The 10,486-nt window shown below is 38.3% G+C and overlaps 1 non-coding gene across 1 annotated transcript; it reads left to right on the forward strand.

The window, feature by feature from the left end:
• The first annotated feature begins 8,805 nt into the window (after nt 1-8,805).
• LOC115898841 lies at nt 8,806-8,912 on the forward strand. The gene has a single exon (XR_004058506.1). It is a non-coding gene; the product is annotated as a U6 spliceosomal RNA (small nuclear RNA).
• Nucleotides 8,913-10,486: the final 1,574 nt, after the last annotated feature.

Consider the following 10,486-nt stretch of genomic DNA (forward strand, 5'->3'; position numbering starts at 1 on the left):
GTCCAGTGGATTTGTTCAAGGGAGCAGGAAGGTAGCTGGATCCTCTTTGGGAGAGGGCTGTGTCTGGGCAGGAGGTGGAACTCACAGGTTCTGATCAGATCCAGCAGTGACAGACAGGGAGATATTTAGTTGTAGAGTAATGTGGTTGGTGGAGTAGATTCTTTTAAAATAATTAATGTAACCCACCTTGGCAAAGTGAGAAAAGCTCTGTATTTGTTGAGGGCCGGGCAAAGGGCTTCTGAGAAGTCACTGCAGCTCTTCAGGAGTGATTCAGAAAGGAGGACAGAAGAAGAGCCCTTGGATGAGGTCTGTTATTGAAAGCTGTAAAGGAAGCGGAGCCCCAGGTCCAGCGTAATCTGCCCAAAGAGAGTGTAACGATTCGTGGTAGTGGTGGAGCCTGGGCAATAATTTCATGCAGCAAAGCAGTGGTTAGACACTTTGGATGAATGCTTCAGCATTTGTCTTCTCTCCTGATGTGCTGGCAAAAACTAATCACAAGTAATTTTTCAGTATGGAATAGGAAATACCAAATAAATCATCCAGTGAATAAGGATCCTAGGAAAACTAGCAGGATCTCCTCCACCAAACGCTGAACTGTAAGCCAAGTTCCAAATGACAGTTCCAAATGCTAGAGTAATAATACAGCCTTTAAAGAGAACACGGAGATGTGGGTAATAACGAAATCACTCTGCTGTCACGTCAACAGACATTGAACTTCTCTCTTCAGATTCCCTTTCAACCTCAAGCTCAAATCACCTATCACTGTGAACTTAGACTGAGTGAAAGAGTAGAAAACAACCCGAATAATTTGTGGCTGTAGGAAGCCACCTCTTACAATGCTTAAAAATGATGAAGCCCCTGCTGTTGGTAGAGTGAAGAGAGGGCCTTCTTTGCGTGAAAAATATATCCATCACAATGATTAGTTGGTCAGACGTGATTCTCTATTACTGTTTCATGTTGCAGCTAATCTTCTCTCTTCTGCTCCTCATCACATTAGTGTCACACATGGTCTTCCAAATTTGGAAGCAACGTTGGACAACTTAACTTCAGGAGATGAAAGATTTTCAAACTTAGTGGACATCTGCAACTTTCAGAAGAAGAGAACAAATAATGGACCAAAAGGGAAAAGGACATGTACTTCATTATTGCCTCTTGGCATTTAATAACTGGCTCTGGTTTCATTCACAGAGCCAGTCATCTCCACACCATCAGGCATGAAAGCAGACAATATAAAGATACAGCAGATTTCCTTGCCTCTGCGTCTGCATATTTTTGTCATTGTCTACCTAAAACTTCTCATTTTGTATAGTTTTGGTAAATAACCTTTACTGTAAATACTCTTTATAATGTGACAGGAATTGTAAGTATGTTACATGTGTAATTTAATTATCACCACAAGCTTATGGGGTAGGTACCACTATTATGCTCATTTTACCAAAGAGGTAATGGAGGCTGAAGCGGTTTGTCTGCAGCATGAGCTTATTATAAGTGGCAAGGCCAGAACTGAAACTCAGACTATATGTCCCCTCCAGACACATGCTCTCAATCCCTAGGGTGTTCCCTGATGAACAGAGAGTGTCACAGTCTTCTATAGTTCTCAGTGTACAATTTGGTGCAACAGGATGGCTTCTTATTACCTCAATTTCTTCTTATCCTAACATGAACTCCTTTGAGGCTGTAACCTGATGCCAGAGTCAAGAGAACCCACCCTTTTAACATTTTGTAAGTAGCACAATGATACACTTTTATAAATTCTTTACATGTCAGCAAACAATGTTTTTGTTTTATTTTTTTCCGCATATTATTCCTTGAAATACACTTAGAAAATTTGTGTGAGGGTGAAAGAGAACACAATGTAATTTCTTTGGAATTTTTTATGCAGGCAATAATGTTATCTGTAAGTAGTGACAATTTTATTTCTTCCTTTCTGATCTAAATGCCTTTTATTTCCTCTTTTTGCTTTACTGCAATGACTAAAAGTTCCAGCACTATGCTGAATATGAGTGGTGAGAGCAAAAATCCTTGCCTTGCTCCTGATCCTGGGGGGGAAAATGATTTAGTCTTTCGCTTTTGAGTACAGTGTTAGTTGTATATCTTTTGTAGATGCTCTTTTATCAAGTTGAGGACATTCCATCTATATTCCTAGCTTGATGAGAGTTTTTATCATGAATGGGTGCTGGATTTTATAAAATTCTTTATCTTTGTCGGTTGATATAATTTTTTTTTTGGAGTATTCATATGGTGGATGGATTACATTGGTTGGTTTTTAAATGTTGAAACAGCCTTGCATTCATAGAACATAACCACATTTAATCAGGGTATGTAATTCTTTTTATATATTGCTTAATTCTATTTGCTACAATTTTAAAAGTATTTTTATGCCTATATTTATGGGGGATGTTGATCTGTAGGTTTTTTTTTGTTTTGTTTTTTTGTTTTTTTTTTTTTTTTTTTTTTTTTTTTGTACTGTCTTTGTACTGGCTTTGGTATCAGGGTACTACTAGCTTTATAAAATGAAAGTGATCCCTCCTTTTCTATTTTCTAGAATTGGTATTAATTCTTCTTTAAAGGTTGTTCAACATAATTTACTTATGAAACTAATTTGGACACATTAGTGTGATTTAGCCCAGTTTTAGTTTTAATAATTTTTGCTTAAGTTTCTGTCACTAAGAGCCCTTCTTCCATTTTTTCCTATCCTTAAAATGGGTGTTTCATTGAAGTTTTACATCGTCTCCAAAACTTAAGGTGTTTTAGTTAGTGGGGCTGTCAGTCTAGCACTTTCCTCTTCACGACTCTTGGGGAGCTTATATCCACAACCCCATGCCCTGTGATGAGATCCATAGGGACAGACAAAGCCGGTAGTCTCTCTGGAATGTTGTAGGAGCTCATGTATTCACTTAGCTCCGTCTCCTGTGGCTGCTTAGAGAGCAGTGGGCTTTGAATTCCCTCTCCCAAGCTAGCTCACACTGAGAAACAGGCACTGCAGAAAAGGCAATCAATCTGAAACTTGGAAATAGGAGGCAGAGAGGGGGCGGGAAAGAAGGAGTGGTGCAGGGAACCAAACTGGGAATGTTAAATCGCCACAGGACATCTTCCTCCTGCCCTTACCAAGCTGTATTCAGAATGTAAAACATAGTGTTTGGTTTGGCATTGGTATTATAGTTGGAAAAAACTTCAAGAGAAACTCAATTTATACTGGCAATCTTTCTCTACTGCTTTTTTAAAAGTCTCACTTTAAAAAAACATTTTTTTCTCTGTTACTGTTTCCGATTACGAAAGTAATCCGTGCGGTGAAAATTCAACAATGCAGAAGTATATAATATAAAAAGTGACTTTCTCCCTTTTTCTGCCCTTTCTCTTATTTTTTAATTTTTATTATTTATTTATTTATTTATTTATTTATTTATTTATTTATTTATTTATTTATTTATTTTTGAGACGGAGTCTTGCTCTGACGCCCAGGCTGGAGTGCAGTGGCGCGATCTCGGCTCACTGCAAACTCCACCTCCCGGGTTCGTGCCCTTCTCCTGCCTCAGCCTCCCCAGTAGCTGGGACTACAGGCTCCCACCACCACACCCGGCTAATTTTTGTATTTGTAGTAGAGACGGGGTTTCACAGTGTTGGCCAGGATGGTCTCGATCTCCTGACCTCGTGATCCACCCGCCTCTGCCTCTCAAAGTGCTGTGATTACAGGCGTGAGTCACCGCGCCCGGCCTCTCTTATTTTTTTAAGTCCTTCTCAGGTTCCAATTTGGTGCTAAACTTGCCCACATTTTCTTCTTTTTGCTCTTCTTCCTCGTCCCCTTCTCTAAGAGTTCTAAACCATTTTTTAAGGGAAGCCAAGGCTTCCCTTAAAAACCAAGGCTACTTGTGTTTGCATAAAGCACTGGCTACTAGGCACTTACTACATGCACCACCTTGTAGCACCTACCCTCTTCCCATGCAAATGACTCTGCCCAGCTCCACAGATATCTACTTACAGCATCTGGCTTAGCCAAACCTTTTCACACTAACCTAGCCACATAAAACTATTTCTGGAGAAATCTCTAACGTCTTGGTTAAAGAATATGTTTTTAGCACTTTTGAGTTATGATTTGAGGTGGAATATTATTGTGTGGGAGACTGCTATTAAAATAGTTTTGGCAGTGAACTCTGAGCGGGAAAGCCTTTCTAACTTTGCTCCCTCTCCTATTGGCTGGAATTTAAAGCTGGATAGTTTTGATTGGCCAATCATCTGCTTAAGGCATTCCTTTGTTTCTTTACTTACCAGGTAAAGGACTTGGATATGTCTGTTATATAAACATACCTCGGGCTTTGGAGTTAGTTATATCCCTTCTGATAGTCAAGTACATAGGTAGCAAGGGTTAAGTGGTTCAGTGTGTGGATTCTGGAGTCATACTTCTCGCCTGACTGTTTGCCTGCCCGTCTGTTTGCCTGCCCGTCTGTCTGCCTCCTTATTTTTCAAATCCCACAACTACCATTTACTACCTATGCAATGTTAGATAAGTTAGCTAACCTCAAAGTGCATCAGCTTTTTCATCAGTGATGTTGAGATTATGGTAGAATGCACCTCAGGGAGTTGGTGTGAGGATTACATAGGTTAATGTGTGGAAAACACTTAGAAAAGACTCTGCCATACAGTTAGCCCCATATAAATATTAGCTATTATAGTAACTACATAGAAAATATCCAGTAACTTACATATGGCCAAGTGACCAGAGTCTCTATATGGTCATGGGTTATACAGAAGATAAAAATGTAAGATAGTTATTCCCTAAAAAGAAAGGATCAGAGACCCTAATTCCTTTACATCAAGGATAAAGGGTAAAGGTTGTAGCAATAACTAAATTATTTAGTGTTTCCTGATAATATTCCGTTCACTCTTCCCATTCTCACCTCACTTGATCATTTGTGTGGCTATAGTGGGGACAGAATTCTTGGCAGTGGAACTGACAAGGATAGATTTAATAGGGTATTTATGATAACCCCTTTCTGAGGCAGCTGGGATTGGGAGGTGACCTCACTCCTGTAGCAGGGAAGGATGTTATACTGACAGTAGAAAGAATTTACTTGCCAATAGTCTCTCTCTTAATTTATATTACCCGAAGGCCTTAGATGCCACAGTTACTCTATAAGGAAGAATACTTCAACTTATCTCTTTATGTCTAAACACCTTTCCCCAATATATTCTCTCATTAAACTAACAAGCCGGTCTACTCTCCCAGACTATCAGGTACTTCCTATCTTTCTTTAATCTTGACTCAGTCTGGACTTGTGGATAATGTCCCTCTCAATAGCCCCTTCACTTTCCTGGACTTGTCATTTTAATTCACATCCATTTGTCACTCTTCAGCCCTGGATCAATTTTCTCCGCTGCTTCAGCGAGCTCCCAGCCCCTGCTGCTGCTGTGCCTGTTATTGCGGCCACTGTGGAAATCCTGGTGACAGGGTGCTCAGAGGCTTTATTTCCATATTAATGAGCTCCAGGCTCAACTAGGCTCTCCATCCTACTCTGCAACCTCTTTACTTGTCCTAGTAATCTCCTTGCATGGTGGTGTATGGAAGAACAGGGCACTTGAGGTTTCACAAATGAAAAACCCTTTCCTTTTATGATGGCACAGTGATAATTTGCCAGGCCTGATCCAAGGGCTGTGCTACTTAATTAGATGTCCCCTCACTGATGTTAACAACACATACATAATTTTGCACCCTTTCTTCTACCTTAGCTGTATGTGAAATAGTATTTTTGAGCTATTAACTTATATTATTGTTGCTTTTCTGTGTATATCACTCTGCCTTCCTGTTATTCAAGCAGTTATCTGTGCTTCAGTGAAGGTTTGTAGCAAGGTTTCCCGGTTTTTGTGTTTTTATAAAAACCGGAGCCCATTATTCTAGAAGCCTCTGAAGCAAACAAGAATAACAAGAAGAAGGATTTTCCCCAGATTAGAGAAAAACTCTCCCCAACCTCAGTGGTGAGAGGAGAGAAGGAGAGGAAATGATGACAGCCAAGAGTCCAGAGAGGAAGTGAATGCAGATTGTGTCAAGGTGGATTAGGGCCTGGACAACCTTACAGAGGTCCTGTGCCTAAACCTACAGAGAAAATAGTTGAGAGAGGTTTTGGAGTTGAAGGGGCCACCAGACAGGAATGAGGGACTTTCAGCAGCCATCTCCAAGGGCCAATGACCCACACCTGTGTGACTTATTACTCTAGGACTACATGTCCACCACCAACCAGTATCTTTGCTCCCCTCCGCTTTTTGCACTGGACTTTAAACACAAACCTGCTGAAAGGGAAGAACCCAAACTTTATGGGAACTAGATTTTTGCTGCCCCAGGGGAGTGATAGGCTCAAAATAGAAATTAGGTTGAATTAGTTCAAAAGTTACATTTCTTGCTCATTAAAGTAGATTCTTAAAGAAATGATGCTTTTGCACACTTGAGTATGTGAAAAGCTTGCACACACAAGTTTGTGAACATTGCATTTTGGTAGAGCTTTCTCTCTCTTAAGTAACATTTTAAAATCAACGGCAATAGTCATATAAAGCACTGGCTTTGAGATTGGCTTCCAAGCAAATTTCTAATGGACCTTGGTAGAGTTTGAGGGGAAAGCATTTTGGTAGGAGTCTGGACATCAACCAGCACAGCTTTCTCCAAAGTACTTTCCCTTTTATCTGTTTAATGTGAATATTATTGTAACATTCTCTTTAAATGGAAGATTCAGATGAAAAATTTTTATAGTTCTGTGAGCTAAATCTATATAGGCAGGATACTAATTTGTTTTGGTTGTTGTTTTGTTTGTTTTGCTTGTACAACTTTGGAACAGGTTCTGAAAGCAATTCCCAATGTTTTTAAAGCAATGACAACAAAAGTGCATGGCTTCTTTCAGAGGGAATTATTTTGAAGGTCAGCACTTGGTTGCATTTTAAGTTCTCATGTTTGTTAAAGAAGAAAGTCAGTCTCTTGGCTCCAGGGTCACATGTTACATTTTCACTGCCAATACAGTTCTGATAAAACAGGATTAATAAATCTGTTCCTTAAAATGCAAGGGCAGAACTGTGAATAAGTAATATTTCCGTTGGGCTAACTAGAATATTCTTTGCTGGTTGAGTCTATTATTTCCACTGCAATAATCATTTCCATTTCACAATTAAATGACACTCCAACCTCTAACAGAACAGGAAATGTCTTTCTCATTCCAGGGTTCAAGGAAGAGTGCTTGAGAATGAATAACAGTTTTCTTCATCATCCTTCACTTCCGTAATACAATGCTAGCATACTGGGTATTTCTTCCCTCCTTCCTGAGACTTTTCAGAACTTTACCCAGGGGAACTCTCTGGGCTCTGGGCTGTTGAAGGAGGCCCCTAGACAGAAGAATAACTGCTGGAAAAGAAATAGTTTCTACTCAGACTGTGGATCTGTACCCTTCCTTCTCATGTACCCAATAGTCTGAGAGCATCTAGTTTGGTTTGCTGTTAAAGGGTGGATTCAGCACATACAGCAGGTAGCTGCTGCATCTTGGATGATTCCAAAGACTTCCTTTACTTTATGAAATCCTTGGTCCTTGGTACTGACTCTTATGGTAAAGAGGAGAGTCAGGAAGCTTCTAGGAAGGAGGTAGGAGATTCCATTCAGAATGCTCTGCTGACCATTAGTGGGCAGAACAAATTGAAAATGATCATAGGACGCTAGAGGTAATCTAGGAGGGCAGTTTGTGTCCCTTAGTGCAAAATTCATGTGTTTTAATGAAGAGTAGTGTCATCTCTGGTCTCTGTTGCTGTCTCTCTTTTCTTGACAAGTTAGGGTCTCTAGACATCTATTTGTTGTGTAGGATTTTATTTTCTAAATGGTTTGGAAATTTAATTGATTTCCAGATTAAATGGATAGCACTTCTTTTAGTCTTCTCTGGATGAAACTTGAAAGGTTAATAAAAAGTACATGGAAATTGTTTGAGCTCAGTGATTTCAGTGACTCAGTTAAGTATGAAATTCTGAAAGGACTAAATATTTTATATATATACACACATATATAATATCTGTGCGTGTGTATATATATATGTGTGTGTGTTCATATATATATATATATATATATATATATATATATATAGAGAGAGAGAGAGAGAGAGAGAGAGAGAGAGAGAGAGAGCAAGAGAGAGGAGAGAGAGAAAGAGAGTTCTCACTCTGTTGCCCAAGCTGGAGTGTGGTGGCGCCATCATGGCTCACTGCAGCCTCGACCTCCCGGGCTCAAGCCATCTTCCCACCTCAGCCTCCCAGGGAGCTGGGCCTACAGGAATGCACCACCATGTTTGGCTAATTTTATTATTATTTGGAGAGACAGGGTTTTGCCATGTTGCCCAGGCTAGTCTTGAACTCCTGGGTTCAGGCAATCTGCCCGCTTAGCCTCCCAAAGTGTTGAGATTACAGGCATGAGCTCCCATGCCCAGCTGGACTAAATATTTAACAAACTTAGGCTGGATATCAAAAACATATTTTAGTCTTTACATTTCTATCTTGGATAGGAGTAACAAAGAAGTTACAGGTAAATAAAAGATCAATTAGAAGTTGTGAGTAAATAGTTTCAACTCACCAATGAAATGCTGCTACTAATAAGTATAAAATATTTCTTTTATAGACACATCCTTATTTCAGGAATTTACAGTTGTACTATACAGAATATTTCATAATTTCCCCTTTTAATATAAAATAAATTATTTTAAAAGTTAATCAGCATTATAAAAATAAGCTGTGGCTCAAAACATATCTTTAATCTTTGAAAAAATATGCTCTGACTCCAGTCAAGAATATAGAGTGGTGTTCACTTTGGCAGCACATATACTAAAATTGGAATGATGCAGAGAATATTAGCATGACTCCTGTGCAGGAATGACATGCAAATTTGTGAAGCATTCCATACTATATTTTAAAAAAAAGAATATAGACTGTATCATTCATTCACATTTCTATCATTCTTCAAAGAGCCACAAAGTTAGGAGGACAAGTGACTTAAACATTTTAGTATTAAATATCCCTTCCATGAAGAAATCCTTCCTCTGTGTAACCAAAACCACTCAAAAAAATTATCCCAACTTCTTTAAATTATGTTAGTATGTTTTACTTACTTCCATCCTTTCATTACCTCAGTAGATAAAGACAGGAATAAAGGAAGGAACTTTTTCTTAAATAAACACAATGATGTCATAAAAGGCCTTACCATTGTTTCTGTTCTAAAAGAAAACAGACATAAACTTCTAACCTCATAAAACAAATCATGCATGAACACTAAAGGTCATTCTTTCCATCACTGCTTATTTCTCATTATTCAAAATGGTAATTTTTTCAGTTACACAATCACTGGAATTGCCTAAGAAAAAGGGCATTTACCTATCAAAATATGCATAGGATCATACAATCTTCCCTCTCTGTCACTCATATATGGTACCAGATTTAGCAAATAAAGATACAGAGCACCAGTTCAATTTGAATTTCAAGTAAAAAACAATTTTTTAGTGTACATCTCATGCAATATTTGGAACTCTGTAGTTTATCTGGCAATCCTATCAGCTAACAGATTTTCTTCCTTCTTTTATTGAAGTGTCTTTCACTTCCATAACCACTCCTCTAATCCCAGCATTCACACAGCTTCGTCCTTACATCAGGCCTTATTCATTTCATGCATGTCCCACAATAACCTTCAGATTGTTTTCCTGTCTCCAGTCTCTTTCCTCTGCATGTCCCTGCCAGAATAGCTTTTTCTCATGCCACTTCGCAGATTAAAACTCTACCAGTTCTTTAAGAAACAGATAATTCCTGTTATTTAAACTATTCAAGAACACAAATTTATAACGCTTCCAGATTCCTTTTTATAAAGCTAGCAATAACTAAAGAAGAAGTTATAAATATGGTTTCCCAGTAAATCTTCCAAAATTGGACACTTGGCCTCCTTAGAAATAACAATGCAAACATCTCAAATAAAAATATTAGCAAATAGTATCCAACGTTACATTAAAAATAATACTTCTTGTTTGGTTTATTTCAGTAATATAAACATGGTGATATTAAGAAATCTATTGCTATAATTAATTAAAAAATAGTTAAAGGAGGAAAACCGTGTGATCATCTTTATAAATGCAGAAAAGGAATGTGTCAATGTTTATCACTGAATCTGGCTTTTTAAAAGCCTTTATAAAATTGATAAATATGTCTCAAGTCCAAAGCTAGAATCATTTAGCATTTTCAGCAAATCAGGAACAATGTAATAATGCTATTGCCACCATATTTTAAAGTAGTTCTGGAAGTACTAGTCCGATGCAATTAAACATGAGAAAGAAAGCACTAGACACAGCAAACGAGTTCAGTAAGTGCCCAGCTATAGGATTAATATAGAAAAATCAATAGCTTTCCTGTGACTAAAAACCAGCTAAAAGAGCAAGGAGGTTTTTCTTTATTACTGCATTTCCTAAGGAGCTCACCACTAAGTCTCTGTTGTCCAAAT

The sequence above is a fragment of the Rhinopithecus roxellana genome, chromosome 7, assembly GCF_007565055.1.
Source record: "Rhinopithecus roxellana isolate Shanxi Qingling chromosome 7, ASM756505v1, whole genome shotgun sequence".
Classification (NCBI taxonomy): Eukaryota; Metazoa; Chordata; class Mammalia; order Primates; family Cercopithecidae; genus Rhinopithecus; species Rhinopithecus roxellana.